The sequence below is a fragment of the Capra hircus genome, chromosome 4 (assembly GCF_001704415.2).
Source record: "Capra hircus breed San Clemente chromosome 4, ASM170441v1, whole genome shotgun sequence".
In the NCBI taxonomy this organism is placed as follows: domain Eukaryota; kingdom Metazoa; phylum Chordata; class Mammalia; order Artiodactyla; family Bovidae; genus Capra; species Capra hircus.
Window position 1 is genome coordinate 42,778,732 of NC_030811.1, and position 16,965 is coordinate 42,795,696.

Genomic DNA, 16,965 nt, shown 5'->3' on the forward strand with positions numbered 1-16,965 from the left:
AGTAACATGGATCCAACTAACCATTTTGAGGACAGCATCAAGTCCACACCTGAACTGCTAAGGAGGCCTCACCTTCAATAACCTCAACACTCTGTGCACCTCACTCACACACACTCTCCCACCCAGTGGCAGGCTACCCCCTGCTCCACACTTTCATGAGGGATGTGTTCAACACTCTGCCTGCAAGTAAAATTGTGTATAAAAAGATGTAAATACAATGGAATAATATTAAGCCATTTAAAAAAACACACACACACAAGGAAATCCTATCATTTGCAACAACCTGGATGAAACTGCAGGACATTATGCTAAGTGAGATAACTCAGAGAAATAAAAAGAAACATTGCATAATCTCAAATACTGGAGAATCTTAAAAGAAAGCTGAACTCACAGAAACGTAGTAGTAGGGTGGTTGCCGGAGACTGGGGAAATGAAGAGAGGTTAGTTAAAGGGTATAAACTTTCACTTATTAGATGAAAAAGTTCTCAGAATCTAAGTACAGCATGACTACAGCAAAAACAGCACAATGAAAGTACAGAATGGTGATTATATTCTGTATTATATAACTGAAATTTACTAAGAGAGTAGATATTAAAGGCTGTCACACACACACACACAAAATCACTAAGGTAATAGTTAACTTGATTCTGGAAATACTTTCACAATCTATACCAATATCAAATCATCATGTTGCATACTTTAATATTGTTTTGTCAATTATACCTCAAAAGCTGGAAAAAACTAACTGGCTCTTTAAAGAAAGTTCAATAATTAAGTATGTGGTTTATAACAGGTAGAAGTAAAATGTGATAAAAATAACATAAGATGAGGATGTAGAATGGGAGTATACTGTGTAAGATTCCTGTGTGAAATGGTATATTACTTAAAGATAAATAAATAGTTAGATACATAAACTCTAGAGTAACTACTAAAAAGTAAAACAAAAGGTACAGCTAATAAGCCAATAACGGAGATAAAATGGAATCACACAAAAATACTGTTAATCCAAAAGAAACAAGGAAAACATGAAGAAAGAGGAATAAAGATGAGACATATAGAAAACAGAGAGCAAGATGCAAAATTTTAAATTAATCATGTTGATAATAAATGGAAATTGTCTAAACATTATGCTTAAATGGCAGAGGTCACCATAATGGAAAAAAGAAAAAAAGCAAGGCTCAACAACATACCATCTGCAGAATTAGCTGATCAATAACACTTACCAAAGTCTCTAAGGCCTATAAAAATTTAAAATATCTTCCTTATACCTGGGAAATTACTTGATGGAGAAGGAAGGAGGGCCCAGAATGGGCTCAGAAATCTTCACAGTGAGTCAAGAAATTTTGTATCAATAAAAAATTTCCCTTCAAGGCAAAGAACAAGACCATCAGATATGACCTAAATCAAATCCCTTACGATTATACAGTGGAAGTGACAAATAGATTCAAGGGATTAGCTCTGATAGAGTGCATGTAGAACTGTGGACGAGGGTTCATGACATTGTGCAGGAGGCAGTGATCAAGACCATCCCCAAGAAAAAGAAATGCAAAAAGGCCAAATGGTTGTCTGAGGAGGCCTTACAAATACCTGAGAAAAGAAGAGAAGCAAAAGAAAAATGAGAAAAGGAAAGATATACACATCTGAATGCAGAGTTCCAAAGGAATAGAAATGAGAGATAAGAAAGCCCTCCTCAGTGATCAATGCAAAGAAATAGAGGAAAACAATAAAATGGAAAAGCCTAGAGATCTCCTCAAGAAAACTAGAGGTACCAAGGGAACATTTCATGCAAAGATGGGCTCAATAAAGGACAGAAATGGTATGGACCTAACAGAAGCAGAAGATATTAAGAGATGGCAAGAATACACAGAAGAACTATAAAAAAAATGATCTTAATGACCCAGATAACAACAATGGTGTGATCACTCACCTAGGGCCAGACATCCTGGAATACAAAGTCAAGTGGGCCTTAGGAAGCATCACTATGAACAAAGCTAGTGGAGGTGATGGAATTCCAGTTGAGCTATTTCAAATCTAAAAGATGATGCTGTGAAAGTGCTGCACTCAATATGCCAGCAAATGTGGAAAACTCAGCAGTGGTCACAGGACTGGAAAAAGTCGGTTTTCATGCCAATCCCAAAGAAAGGCAATGCCAAAGACTGTTCAAACTACTACACAATTTCACTCATCTCACATGCTAGTAATGTTCAAAATTTATGAAGCCAGGCTTTAACAGTACATGAACTGTGAACTTCCAGATGTTCAAGCTGGATTTATAAAAATCAGAGAAACCAGAGACCAAATTCCCAACATCTGCTGGATCATCGAAAAAGCGAGAGAGTTCCAGAAAAACATCTACTTCTGCTTTATTGACTACGTGGAAGCCTTTGACTATGCGGATCACAACAAACTGGAAAATTCTTCAAGAAATGGGAATAACAGACCACCTTACCTGCCTCCTGAGAAATCCGTGTGTAGGTCAAGAAGCAACAGTTAAAACTGGATAAGGAACAATGGACTGGTTCCAAATTGGGAAAGGAGTATGTCAAGGCTGTATATTGTCATCCTGCTTATTTAACTTCTATGCAGAGTCAGTAAGTCAGTCCAGTCGCGTCTGACTCTTTGGACCCTATAGAGTGCAGCACTCCAGGCCTTCCTGTCCATCACCAACTCCCAGAGCTTGCTCAAACTCATGGCCATCTAGTCGGTGATGCCATGCAACCATCTCATCCTCTGTCGTCCCCTTCTCCCCCTGCCTCCAATCTTTCTCAGTATTGGGGTCTTTTCCAGTGAGTCAGTTCTTTTCATCAGGTGGCCAAAGTATTGGAGTTTCAGTTTCAGCATCAGTCCTTCCAATGAATATTCAGGACTGACTTCCTTTAGGATGAACTGGTTGGATCTCCTTGCAGTCCAAGGGACTCTCAAGAGTCTTCTCAACACCACAGTTCAAAAGCATCAATTCTTTGGGGCTCAGCTTTCTTTATAATCCAACTCTGACATTCATACAAGACTATGGGAAAAACCATAGCTTTGACTAGACAGACTTTTGGAGGCAAAGGAATGTCTCTGCTTTTGAATATGCTGTCTAGGTTGGTCATAACTTTTCTTCCAAGGAGTAAGCATCTTTTAATGTCATCGCTGCAGTCACCATCTGCAGTGATTTTGGAGCCCAAGAAAAGAAAGTCTCTGTTTCCTTTGTTTCCCCATCTATTTGCCATGAAGTGATGGGATCAGATGCCCTGATCTTAATTTTCTGAATGCTGAGTTTTAACCCAACTTTCCCACTGTCCTCTTTCACTTTTGTCAAGAGGCTATTTAGTTCTTCCTTGCTTTCTGCCATAAGGGTGGTATCATCTGCATATCTGAGGTTATTGATATTTCCACCCAGCAATCTTGATTCCAGCTTCTCCTTCATCCAGCCCAGCATTTATCATGATGTACTCTGCATATAAGTTAAATAAGCAGGGTGACAATATACAGCCTTGCTACTGCTGCTGCTAAGTCACTTCAGTCATGTTCAACTCTGTACAATCCCATAATGACAGCCCACCAGGCTCCCCCATCCCTGGGATTCTCCAGGCAAGAACACTGGAGTGGATTGCCATTTCCTTCTCCATTGCATGAAAGTGAAAAATGAAAGTGAAGTCGCTCAGTCGTGTCTGACTCTTCGCGACCCCATGGACTGTAGCCTACCAGGCTCCTCCGTCCAGGGGATTTTCCAGGCAAGAGTACTGGAGTGGGTGGCCACAGCTTTCACGTACTCATTTTCCTATTTGGAACCAGTCTACTGTTCCATGCCCAGTTCTAACTGTTGCTTCCTAACCTGCATACAGGTTTCTCAAGAGGCAGGTCAGGTGGTCTGGGATTCCCATCACTTTCAGAATTTTCCAGTTTGTGGTGATTCACATAGTCAAAGCCTTTGACATAGTCAATAAAGTAGACATAGATGTTTTTCTGGAACTCTCTTGCTTTTCTGATGATCCACGGACGTTGGCAATTTGATCTGTTTCCTCAGCGTTTTCTAAAACCAGCTTGAACATCAGGAAGTTCACAGTTCACGTATTGCTGAAGCCTGGCTTGGAGAATTTTGAGCATTACTTTACTAGCATGTGAGATGAGTGCAACTGTGCAATAGTTTGAGCATTCTTTGGCATTACCTTTCTTTGGGATTGGAATGAAAACTGACCTTTTCCAGTCCTGTGGCCACTATCGAGTTTTCCAAATGTGCTGGCATATTGAGTGCAGCACTTTCACAGCATCATCTTTTAGGATTTGAAATAGCTCAACTGGAATTCCATCACCTCCACTAGCTTTGTTCGTAGTGATGCTTCCAAGGCACACTTGACTTCACATTCTTGGATGTCTGGCTCTTGGTGAGTGATCACACCATCGTGATTATCTGGGTCGTGAAGATCTTTTTTGTACAGTTCTTCTGTGTATTCTTGCCACCTCTTCTTAATATCTTCTGCTTCTGTTAGGTCCATACCATTTCTGTCCTTTATTGAGCCCATCTTTGCATGAAATGTTCCCTTGGTATCTGTAATTTTCTTGAAGAGATCTCTATTCTTTCCCATTAAATCCATTTCCTCTATTTCTTTGCACTGATCACTAAGGAAGGTTTTCTTATCTCTCCTTGCTATTCTTTGGAACTCTGAATTCAAAAGAGTGTATCCTTCCTTTTCTCCTTTGCTTTTAGCTTCTCTTCTTTTCACAGCTATTTGTAAGGCCTCCTCAGACAGCCATTTTGCTTTTTTGCAACTCTTTTTCTTGATCCTTGTCTCCTGTACAATGTCACAAACCTCCATCCATAGTTTTTCAGGCACTCTGTCTATCAGATCTAATCCCTCGAATCTATTTGTCACTTTCACTATATAATCATAAGGGATTTGATGTAGATCATACCTGAATGGTCTATTGGTTCTTCCCTACTTTCTTCAATATAAGTCTGAATTTGGCAATAAGGAGTTCATGATCTGAACCACAGTTGGCTCCCAGTCTTGTTTTTGCTGACTGTATAGAGCTTCACCATCTTTGGCTGCAAAGAATATAATCAATCTGATTTTGGTATTGACCATCTGGTGATGTCCATGTGTAGAGTCTTCTCTTGTGTTGGCTGGAGCGGCAGCTGCGCAGCACTGGAGCAGCTGTGAGGAAAAACCCCAAGTCCAAGGACAGAGAGGCCCCAGCAAGAGGGTAGGAGGGGCAAACTCATGTTTAGAATCAAACCCCATTTCTTCCAGAGATACTCAGAGGGCTCAAACAAACCTTGTGCACACCAGTAGCCAGGGACCCCACAGAGACTGAGATAGAACTGTGTTTCAGTATCTTCTGTGGAGGGGCAAGGCTCTGAGTGCAGCAGACTTGGGTACGGCATGAGCCCTCTTAGAGGGGGTTGCCATTAACCCCACCACAGAGCTGCCAGAACTTACGCAGGACTGGGAAATAGACTCGTGGAGGGCACAAACAACCCTGTGCACCAGGACCCAAGAGAAACGAGCAGTGACCCCAAAAAAGACTGACCCAGACTTGCCTATGCAGAGTACATCATGCAAAATGCCGGTCTAGATGAAGGATAAGCTGGAATCAAGACTGCTAGGAGAAATATCAATAACCCCAGATATGCAGATGACACCACCCTTTTGGCAGAAAGCGAAGAACTAAACAGCCTCTTGATGAGAGTGAAACAGGACAGTGAAAAAGTTGACTTAAAACTCAACATTCAAAAAACTAAGATCATGGCATCCAGTCCCATCGCTTCATGGCAAATAAATGGGGAAACAATGCAAACAGTGAGCGACTTTCTTTCCTCGGGCTCCAAAATCACTGCAGATGGTAACTGCAGCCATCAAATTAAAAGACATTTGCTCCTTAGAAGAAAAGTTATGACCAACTTGGACAGCATATTAAAAAGCAGAGACATTACTTTGCCACCAAAGGTCCATCTAGTCAGAGCTATGGTTTTTCCAGTAGTCATGTAGAGATGTGAGAGTTGGACTATAAAGAAAGCTGAATGCCGAAGAATTGATGCTTTTGAACTGTGGTGTTGGAGAAGATTCTGGAGAGTCCCTTGGACTGCAAGGAGATCCAACCAGTTCATCCTAAAGGAAGTCAGTCTTGAATATTCATTGGAAGGACTGATGCTGAAGCTGAAACTCCAATACTTCGGCCACCTGATGAAAAGAACTGACTCACTGGAAAAGACCCTGACACTGAGAAAGATTGAAGGCAGGGGGAGAAGGGGACGACAGAGGATGAGATGGTTGCATGGCATCACCAACTAGATGGACATGAGCTTGAGCAAGCTCTGGGAGTTGGTGATGGACAGGGAAGCCTGGCGTGCTGCAGTCCATGAGGTCACAAAGAGTTAGACATGACTGAGCAACTGAACTGAACTGAACAAATTTCTCTGCCAGGCAATGAACAAATGCAAGTGTCAGAATTATTCATTCTGCCTTTCCCTAACACAGAATGGAATGTGCCGAGAAGACAGACATTTTGGGTGAATTCAAGCCTCCCGGCCACATGGAGAATAAGATTAATATGAAAAGGCCAGGAGAGTTAGTTGTCCTAACTAATTCATATCACACTGACCCACTAAGGCTCCTGCAAAATTAAGCCCCCAACACCAATTAATTCTACAACAGTCACCGGGCAATAAGAAAGAAGTTTGTGCTGTATCAAGTCAAGGATTAAATCATTTGTAGGAGCCAGTAAATGTGTTGGCATCTATTAGCCAACATCTTGACAAGTTACGCTATCAAACATGCACTTTAGCCTGCTGAGGAAGTCAGCCCAATAAAACAGGTAACCAGGCAATGACCCAGAATTTTCCTCCTCTATCAAGTAGAAGCAAAATATAGATTTCATTGTCTCTTTCATAAATAGGAAGCTATAAGCAAGTACATGTGTAGCCATATACATAATTTCCCCGATAAGCATTACAAGGTAACAAAGAAAAAAAATTCTTAAGAGTTAGAATAGGGCAGTTAGAAACACTGGGTCAGCATCTGACTTTGAATTCCTGGAAAGTAGCAAACAATAGCAGAACACTTTCAAAATTTTATGTAGCCTCTTAATACAGATTGTCGTTTGTAAAGCCAATGAACAAATATTGGGAAGGTGTGTCTGAAGGACAGCCAGAGCTGAGTGGGAGTAGACAGTCTTATAGTGGGTTGTTTTATCCAAGGATCTAGGCCAGCACTCTTGCCTGGAAAGTCCCATGAACGGAAGAGCCTGGTGGGCCGCAGTCCATGGGGTTGCTACGAGTCGGACACGACTGAGCGACTTCACTTTCACTTTTCTCTTTCATGCATTGGAGAAGGAAATGGCAACCCACTCCAGTGTTCTTGCCTGGAGAATCCCAGGGATGGGGGAGCCTGGTGGGCTGCTGTCTATGGGGTTGCACAGAGTCGGACACGACTGAAGCGACTTAGCAGCAGCAGCAGATAAGAAACATGGAGCCAGGATTCATAAGGGAAATCAAGGCAGCCAATGAAATAATCAGGTCATGAAGAAAGTGGGAAAACCAAGTGGATGACTTTTTCTGAGGAGCAGTACAAATGCTTGTATGAGTTTTCTATGGCTATTGTAACAAATTACCACAAACTCAGCAGCTTTAAACAACACAGATTTGGACTTCACTGGTGGTCCAGTGGTTAAAAATTTGCCTGCCAATACAGAGAACATGGATCCAATCCCTGCTCTGGGAAGATCTCATATGCCTCAGGGCAGCCAGAACCATGCACCCCAGCCCAGGAGTGCAGAGCCTGTGCTTGCCAACTAGAGAAGCCACAGCAACAAGAAGCCCGTGCACCACCACCAAGAGTAGCCCCAGCTCCCCGTAACTAGAGAGTGCCTATGTGTAGCAACAAAGACCCAGTGCAGCCAAAAAATCAAACACATAAACATTTAAAAAAATAAAACACAGATTTATTATCTTACGTTCTGCTCATTAAAAGTCTAACACAGACCTCACCAGGCTACAATCAGGGTGTCAGCAGGATGTACATTTTCTGGGGGCTTTACAGAAGAATTTGTTTCTTTGACTTTCCATCTTGTAGATGTCATCCACCTTCCTTGACTCATGTTCCCTTCCTCCATCTTCAAAGGGGGCCTGGTCCTCTTCACGTGGCTCTTTCTTTGGTCCTTTCTTTTGATTCCCCTCTTCCACTTTTAGGGACCTGTGATTACACTGGAATCACCAAATTAATCCAGGATAATCTCCATGTTTTGAGGTCAGCTGAACAGTAATTTTAACTCCCCTTACCATGTAACTCAGATGGTAAAGAGTCTGCCTGCAATGCAGGAGACTGGGGTTTGATCCCTGGGTTGGGAAGATCCCCTGGAGAAGAAAATGGCAACCCACTCCAGTATTCTTGCCTGGGAAATTCCATGGATGGAGGAGGCTGGTGGGCTACAGTCCATGGGGTCACAAAGAGTAGGACACGACTGAGCGACTAACACTTTCACTTCGCTTTACCACATAATGTAATATAATCAACAGTTCCAAGGTTTGAATGTGAACACACTGGGGGAGGGTGGGTAACGGAGGGGACAGTGACGACAGTATTCTGCCTACCACAGTGCTGCTAGCAGCTCTCCATAGGGATTCCTCCACTGATTTCCACGAATTAAGCAAGTCTACGCTATTGTAGATCTCCAGGAAGGTGTGGACAAGGTGGCCAAGAAAGCATTAATAGCACAGCAGGCTGGACTGGACCAGAATAGAGTAGCTGGGAAGCTTGGTGCCACTAAGAAGCACAAAGACACGAAAAACAGCGGGTGGAGGTGGGAGAAGGATCAGGGTTCAAGCCAAAGACATGGCACTGGCTGTAAGATCTTACTTGGGCAAGTCACTTAACTTCAGCGTCCTACTTTCCTCATCCATAAAATGAAAAAGTTGATCTAAATAAATAATCCTCTAAACTCTCTTCAAAGTGCTACAATGCCATGTAATAGGGAAGAAAAGAAAAAAGACCAAAAGTTTGCTCTCTTTAAATTTAAAGGCAGGGCTTAGTATTTCATCTTCCCATGGAAATGGAGAGTAGAAAAGTAGACTTTTTTATTTTGAGGACAAATAAATAACATCTTGATAACACTAAGTATGTGGGAAAATCTGACTCTCTAAACTTTTATTAAACTTTTGACTAATCCATGTAAATTTTAAAAATCAACAGATGACATATTCTAATGATCCTAATCACTTTGTCGACAAAGGTCCATCTAGTCAAAGCTATGGTTTTCCCAGTAGTCATGTAGAGATGTGAGAGATAGACCATAAAGGCTGAGCGCTGAAGAATGGATACTTTCAAACTGTGGTGCTGGAGAAGACTCTTGAGAGTCCCTTGGAGAGCAAGGAGATCAAATCAGTCAATCCTTAAAGGAAATAAACCCTGAATATTCATTGGAAGGATGGATGCTGAAGCTGAGGCTCCAATACTTGGCCACCTGATGGGAAGAGCTGACTCATTAGAAAAGACCTTGATGTTAAGAAAGACTGAAGGCAGGAGAAGGAGATGACAAGAGGATGAGATGGTTGGATGGCATCACTGACTCAATGGACATGAGTTTGAGCAAACTCCAGGAGATGATGAAGGACAGCAAAGCCTGGCACGCTGCAGTCCAGGGGGCTGCAAAGAGTCGAACCTGACTGAGCAACTGAACAACGACAATAATTAAAATACATAAAATGATAATATTATACAATTAGGAAAAGAAAGAAAATTTTAGAAGGTTTACCAATCTTTAGTTTTGGGGAAGAAGGATTGGGAACCATGTAGGAACCAGTTCCTAGGAAGTAGAAAGTGTCATTCAGGACAAATCATGAGTTATGAAACTGGTAACCAATAGATTAATAAATACCAAGAACAACAAACACTTAAATGAAAAAACATGAATTAAATGTCCATGACTTCAGAATACTAATTTTAAAAAGATAAAGTATGAAATATACTATGTAATTAATCCTTAATACACAAGAATATTGCTCATGGTATTTGAATATTTATTGACTGTAGCAATTCTCAGCTATCCAATATAACTCAATCTCCAGAAACAGTACCTAGGCTTCTTACCAGAAAGAACTGATTATAATCATTAACATCCTACACAAATGTACCAGAGGAACACAGGAAAGTATCAAGAATTATAGCCAACCTAAAAGTTAAGGAGTATCTCCTCTAAGATAATAATCCAGATACACACTTTTTGGTCTCAATTAACTTTTACATAAATATTAGAAAGGTGGGCTTTGGGAATTCAGAAATAAATATCTGGGTAATTTACACAGAAAGAAGAGAGCTACAGGTTTTGTAAATGATTGCCTATTCTAAATGACAACTATGTTTTAAAAAAATGTATATGCAACCAACATTTTAAGGGCATCACAGCTGAAATCAGGAAGAATATTCACATTCATGGAAGGAAAGCTGTGGTTCTGGGGATAATGAAGTAAACATGTGGAAGCCTAAGCCCTAGTCTCCGTATCTCTAAAGGCCCAGGTTGCTCACTTGTAAAATAAAAAGATTCTAGTATTTGAGAGGATAACAGCTAGTTATTTTTCACATTTACTGATGACAAAATTAAGAAGCAGGTACATACTGTCAAATGAAAGCCTTATGATAGATAAGGGAATAACTTCACATTAGAAAGCATCGTTAAATATTACAACTTGCTATCAAAAAAAGCCTATAAATTACCTTTTAGTTTAGTAGCAAACTTGGTTTTTAGAACAGTTTTAGGTTCACAGGAAAACTGAGCAGAAGAGAGCTCCCATCTATCCCCAGTCCCATACACATAGCCTCTCCTACTATCAAATCCTGAGCCAGAGTGTCACATTTATTACAATCAATAAGCCTTCAGTGACACAGCATCTAAAGTCCATAGTTTACATTAGGGTTCACTCTTGGAGTTAACATTCTATGGGTTTTGACAAATGTATAACCACATGTTGCCACAATTATAGTATCATATAGAACAGCATCACTGCCCTAAAAGTCCTCTTGACTTTGCCCCTTCATCCCTCCCTTGCTACCAACCCATGGCAACCACTGATCTTTCTACTCATTACCCTTTTTAAAGGTCAAAGGTTCACCTAGGACAATGCTTCCCTAGGAAGAGGAACTAAAGACCCTCTTGATGAAGGTGAAGAGAAGACTAAAAAAGCTGCCTTTAAACGCATCATTCAAAACACTAAGATCATGGCATCCAGTCTCAACACTTCATGGCAAACAGATGGGGGAAAAGTGGAAACAGTAGCAGATTTTATTTTCTTGGGCTCCAAAAATCACTGCAGACAGTGACCGCAGCCATGAAATTAAAAGATGCTTGCTCCTCGGAAGAAAAGCTAAGACAAAACTAAACAGCGTATTAAAAAGCAGACACATCACTTTGTTGACAAAGGTCCATATAGTCAAAGCTATGGTTTTTCCAGTAGTCATGTATGGATATGAGAGTTGGAATATAAAGAAGGCTGAGTGCTGAAGAATTGATGCTTTTGAATTGTGGTGCTGAGGAAGACTCTTGAGAGTCCCTTAGACTGCAAGGAGATCCAACCAGTACATCCTAAAGGACATCAGTCCTGAATATTCATTGAAAGGACTGATGCTGAAGCTGAAACTCCAATACTTTGGCCACCTGATGCAAAGAAATGACTCATCTGAAAAACCCTGATGCTGGGAAAGATTGACAGCAGGAGGAGAAAGGGGCAACAGAGATGGTTGGATGGCATCCCTGACTCAATGGACATGAGTTTGAGCAAACTCCAGGAGATGATGAAGGACAGGGAAGCTTGGCGTGCTGCAGCCCACAGGGTCACAAAGAGTCAGATGTGACTTAGCAACTGAACATCAGGACAATGCAACCTAAAGGAGGAACAACTCCTTATATGGCCATTCAACATCCTAACCTATCTTTATTCATTCTGATACATCACTGAGCAACTGACAAGAGAATGAAAATATTTCCCTCAAGAAATGTAATATCAGTAAGTTATTGGTACATTAATTATAACAAACTCTGATATTATACTCATCTAAACTTCAAAGAATTTTAGAGAATGTGGTACAACGTGACTATCTGAAAGCAAGCAAGCAGTATTTCGTCCTTACCATTTTTTCCTAATAATCTTTAATATTTATGCTATTTTTGATTACCTTTATTTTTCAACAGATGCTATAGCTATAGCTAAAATAAAAGAAACTGGTACTTCCTGCTCCTGATAGTATAATAAAAAGCCTTCATCATAATGCTCTATGAGCATTTGCTTCCCTGCTTTTTGTCAAGAAATTCATAGGCCAAAACTCCAGCTTTTACATTTTTTTTAATAGCAGTGGTCAAAATACTGGAAATTAACAGCTATCAAAAAGCAGAATCTGGCAATGTACACTTATGAGACATATTTTACAGTTAAGAAAAACCATAGTGGCCATTCCTCAGAGCTCTTCCCTGACTCAAGCCTGGCTTCCAGCTGTTTCACAAGCCCTACCCCTAGACTCCGAACCACAGTCAGGCAGGTGTGGGAGACCCAAACCATCCTGGCTAACTGGGTGAGGCCCCTTGTCACCTAGAGCACATTTTCGCTTGCCAAAACAGCTTGTTTCCAGTCAGACAGGAGTAGAGCTGATGAGCGAGAAGGCGGAAAAGATCATCATCTCTCGTGCATATCCAACTACAGTGCCCTGCCAAGAGGCCAGTTTTCAGATGAAAAATTGTTATTGTGGGTTTTCAAGCCATTTTCTGTGTATCATGCACCATGGCTAGGATCATTTTTGGCTTCTCATATTACCTCCCCCAGTACACTTTAATATGAAATTTTGTTGTTCAAGGTAAGCAACATAAGATCCTTTTAAAAATCGAACCCAGGAAATGGGATAGTGACTAGAAAGGGCGGGGCTCAAATGTGGCTTCTGGGTGCTAGTAACATTCTACTTCCTGATTTGGGTGCTCATTACACAATGTGTAGAGGTGCATATCATTTTCAGTATTAATGAAGTACTTCAATAAACAAGCTCAAACCAAAATCAAACGTTCACCAATAGAAAACTAGAGTAATGGCTATGAAACAGGTAATTCACAAAAACTCAAAAGGGCAATAAACTTTGAAAAGATATCCCATCCCCTTGAACTTCAGAACCTTTTCCCTACTGCCCTCAGACACACCTCTATCATCCTCAATTACTCAACCTCTTCTCAGACGTTCCTGCTTGGGACACAACCCTGGCTGCACATACAATCACCTGGGAGTTTCAAAAAATTACCCAAGCCTGAGCTCCACCTCAGACTATTTGAGTCAGAATCTCCGGGGGCTGGGACCCAGGAAATGGTATGTTGACAAGCCCTCCCTGGTGATTTAGGTGTGCAGCCAGGGTTGAAAGTCACTGCCAACTGAAACCTGGCTCTCCCTGCAGCCCTCTGCAGTCCAGCTGCCTTAATGCTCATAATCCTCTTCCCATTAAGCTGGAGACAGGGTCGGTGCCCTTATTTCTCATTGCCACTTCCAAACTCCTATCTCACTGGTCTCTAAAAGCTTCCAGCTTTCAACCTCACATTATCAAACCACACCATTCCTAATTCTGTTGTGGTCATCAGCATGACACCCCCAACCTCACTTCTGAACAATTTTAGCTCGTGGCTGTGATACTCTCTCCAAAACTGTTGTTATCAAACTGCATGATAAAAGAAATCAACAAATACCTCGAGACAAAAGAAAATGGAGAAATAACATACCAAAACTTATGGGATACAGCAAAAGCAATTCTAACAGGGAAATTCATCATAAGGATAAATGCCTACATGAAGAAACACGATAAATCTCAAATAAACAAGCTTATTTACACCTCAAGGAACTAAAAAGAAAAGAACAAATGAAACCCATACTTTATAGAAGGGAAGAAATAGAGATCACAGTAAAACAAAATAAATGAAATAAAGACTAAAAAGACTAGGAAAAGATCAATGAACTAAGAGCTGGTTCTCTGAAAAGATAAACAAAATGGACAAACCTTTAGCTAGACTTATCAAGAAAAAAAAGGACTCAAAGTCCAAAACGAAAGAAGAAATATGATCGATACCACAGAAATACAAAGGATCATAAGAGACTACTATGAACAATGTATATGCCAAGAAATCTGACAACCTAGAAGAAACGGATAAATTCCTAGAAATAAAATGCGTGATGATTTAAATATCTGCACAGATGATCCCTGACGGTCTCCTCTCCGCTCAGAATCTGGTCCTCACTTGACCGTAGCGACTCATTCCCATAGTCATACCCGAGAACCTGTCATTACCAATAATTTGACCCCCTCCATCATCTCAATTTCTAGCATCCTACTCTTCAGCCACCCCTTATTTTTTCAATTCACCTCCTCGAAAATCTTTTTTAAAACTCCAATTCTACAATCCATTGATCCTACCACCTTTTCACTGTTCTTCACCAACCTAGAGTCCGTGGCCCATCACTATACCCCGCTCTTTTGAACACACCCTCGACTACCTTGTCCCCTCCTCCCCTATCATCACCACCAGGCAAACCCCAAACCTAGACAAATCCTACCACCACACTATCCACACAGGTGAGTTTTTCAACTCTGCTGACTGACCTCACTATATACCTATGATGAGAGACAAGTGGGCCAAGGTGTGGCCTTATAATCACAGACCACTTCTCTATTCTCCTGAATGACTGCTACTGATGTTCAGTCACTAAGTCATGTTGAACTCTTTGCAACCCCATGGACTGCAGTACACCAGGCCTCCCTGTCCCTCACTATCTCACAGAGATTGCCCAAGTTCATGTCCATTGAATTGGTGATGCTATCCAACCATTTCTTCCTCTGCAATCCTCTTCTTTTGCCTTAAATCTTTCACAGCATCAGGGTCTTTTCCAATGAGTCAGTTGAATAACTAGGTCACACCTTTTCCTCTCTTCTCACACTCCTTCATTTCAGTCCTACATCACATTCAATGAAAAAATAAAAAGCAATCAAATTTATTAGTTTACCCATATTTGTGCCAAAGTACTCTTACCTTCCCTTTGCCACTGGGATGAATGGTCCATGCTCCCACTATTAATAAAACCAGTCCCTCCACGGTATGCTAGATCCCTTTCCTTTCATCTACTCAACTCATTCCAGCAATTCTCCCTTCTCTCTTATGCATGATCAGTTTACCCCATTTTATATATCGTTCATATCAGCATGAAACATGCTGAAGTATCTCTTATCTTTGAAAAAACTTTCTTAATCCCATATCTTCTTCCAGCAATAGTCCCATTTCTCTACTCTGCTCTTGGAGAGAAATTCTTCAAAGGAGATGTCTATTTTTGCTATCTCCAAATCCTGTCTTCCCATTCTCTTAGGGGTTACCAACTTAGTCTTGATCACCTCACTACTCCACAGAAAAACCTCCTGTGAAAGTCTTTACTGACTTCACGTTGCTAAGACCAAAGGTCAGGTCTCAGCACTCACCTTACTTGATCTATTGGAGCATAACTGATATCACCAACCAGTCCTTTTTTAAAATGCTTCACACTAGGCTTTGAAAACAACCCTGCTCTGGTTCTCTTCCTCCTAACTGGGCGCTCACTTTCAGTCTCTCTTGTCTGTAAGCTTCGTCTTTCTGACCTCTGAACACCAATCTGGCCCAGGGCTCTTCCTGGATATCTCCACATTCATCCCTCCAATCTCATGGCTTAATCCTCTCCTCAGTGCTGACATCCTTGCTTTTATCTATTAGACTCTCTTGCAGACTCATGTATCTATGTGCCTCATCAACATCTTAACCAAAATGCTGAGGAAAGCATCTAGAATTTGCCAGTTCAAAAATCAAACTTCTGAATTCTCCCTCCTCCCCAAACCTACTTCTCCCACTGATCCTTTTCAATGAATGGCAACTCTAGCCTTCCAGTTTTCACAGCCAAAAGCTCTGCACTGATACCTTTTCTCTCACTACTGCTGCTACTGCTAAGTCGCCTCAGTCGTGTCCGACTCTGTGCGACCCCAGAACGGCAGCCCACCAGGCTCCCCTGTCCCTGGGATTCTCCAGGCAAGAACACTGGAGTGGGCTGCCATTTCCTTCTCCATTTTCTCTCACAGCCCACATCTAATATATCAGCATACCTCACTGACTCTGCTTATAAATATTATAAATAATCAAGCAAGAGTACTGGAGTGGGCTGCCACTGCCTTCTCCAAATACCTGTCAGTTCAGTTCAGTTCAGTCGCTCAGTCGTGTCCAACTCTTTGCGACCCCATGAATCGCAGCACGCCAGGCCTCCCTGTCCATCACCAACTCCCGGAGTTCACCCAGACTCACGTCCATCGAGTCAGTGATGCCATCCAGCCATCTCATCCTCTGTCGTCCCCTTCTCCTCCTGCCCCCAATCCCTCCCAGCATCACAGTCTTTTCCAATGAGTCAACTCTTCATATCAGGTGGCCAAAGGACAGGAGCTTCAGCTTTAGCATCATTCCTTCCAAAGAAATCCCAGGGCTGATCTCCTTCAGAATGGACTGGTTGGATCTCCTTGCATTTCAAGGGACTCTCAAGAGTCTTCTCCAATACCACAGCTCAAAAGCATCAATTCTTCGGCACTCAGCCTTCTTCACAGTCCAACTCTCACATCCATACATGACCACAGGAAAAACCATAGCCTTGACTAGACGGACCTTAGTCGGCAAAGTAACGTCTCTGCTTTTGAATATACTATCTAGGTTGGTCATAACTTTTCTTCCAAGGAGTAAGCGTCTTTTAATTTCATGGCTGATAAGTCTGTATAAATAATACATCCAGACTGTGAACACTTTTCCTCACCTTCATCAATTCACCATTATCTAGCTTGAATTATAACAATGACGTCCTAATTAGTCTCCCTGCTTCCTCCTTTAGCCTCTCTTACAATCTCCTCTCTACACAACACTCTATGATCCTTTTAAAGTCTAAATGAGACAATGTCATCCTCTGTTCAGAAC

General features: G+C 41.4%; 1 protein-coding gene across 6 annotated transcripts in view; it reads right to left on the reverse strand.

Moving 5' to 3' along the window:
* Nucleotides 1-16,965, reverse strand: part of LOC102187025 (cytochrome c oxidase assembly factor 1 homolog) — a 98,477-nt gene that overhangs the window by 52,382 nt on the left and 29,130 nt on the right. The gene's annotated exons all lie outside the window — the stretch shown is intronic.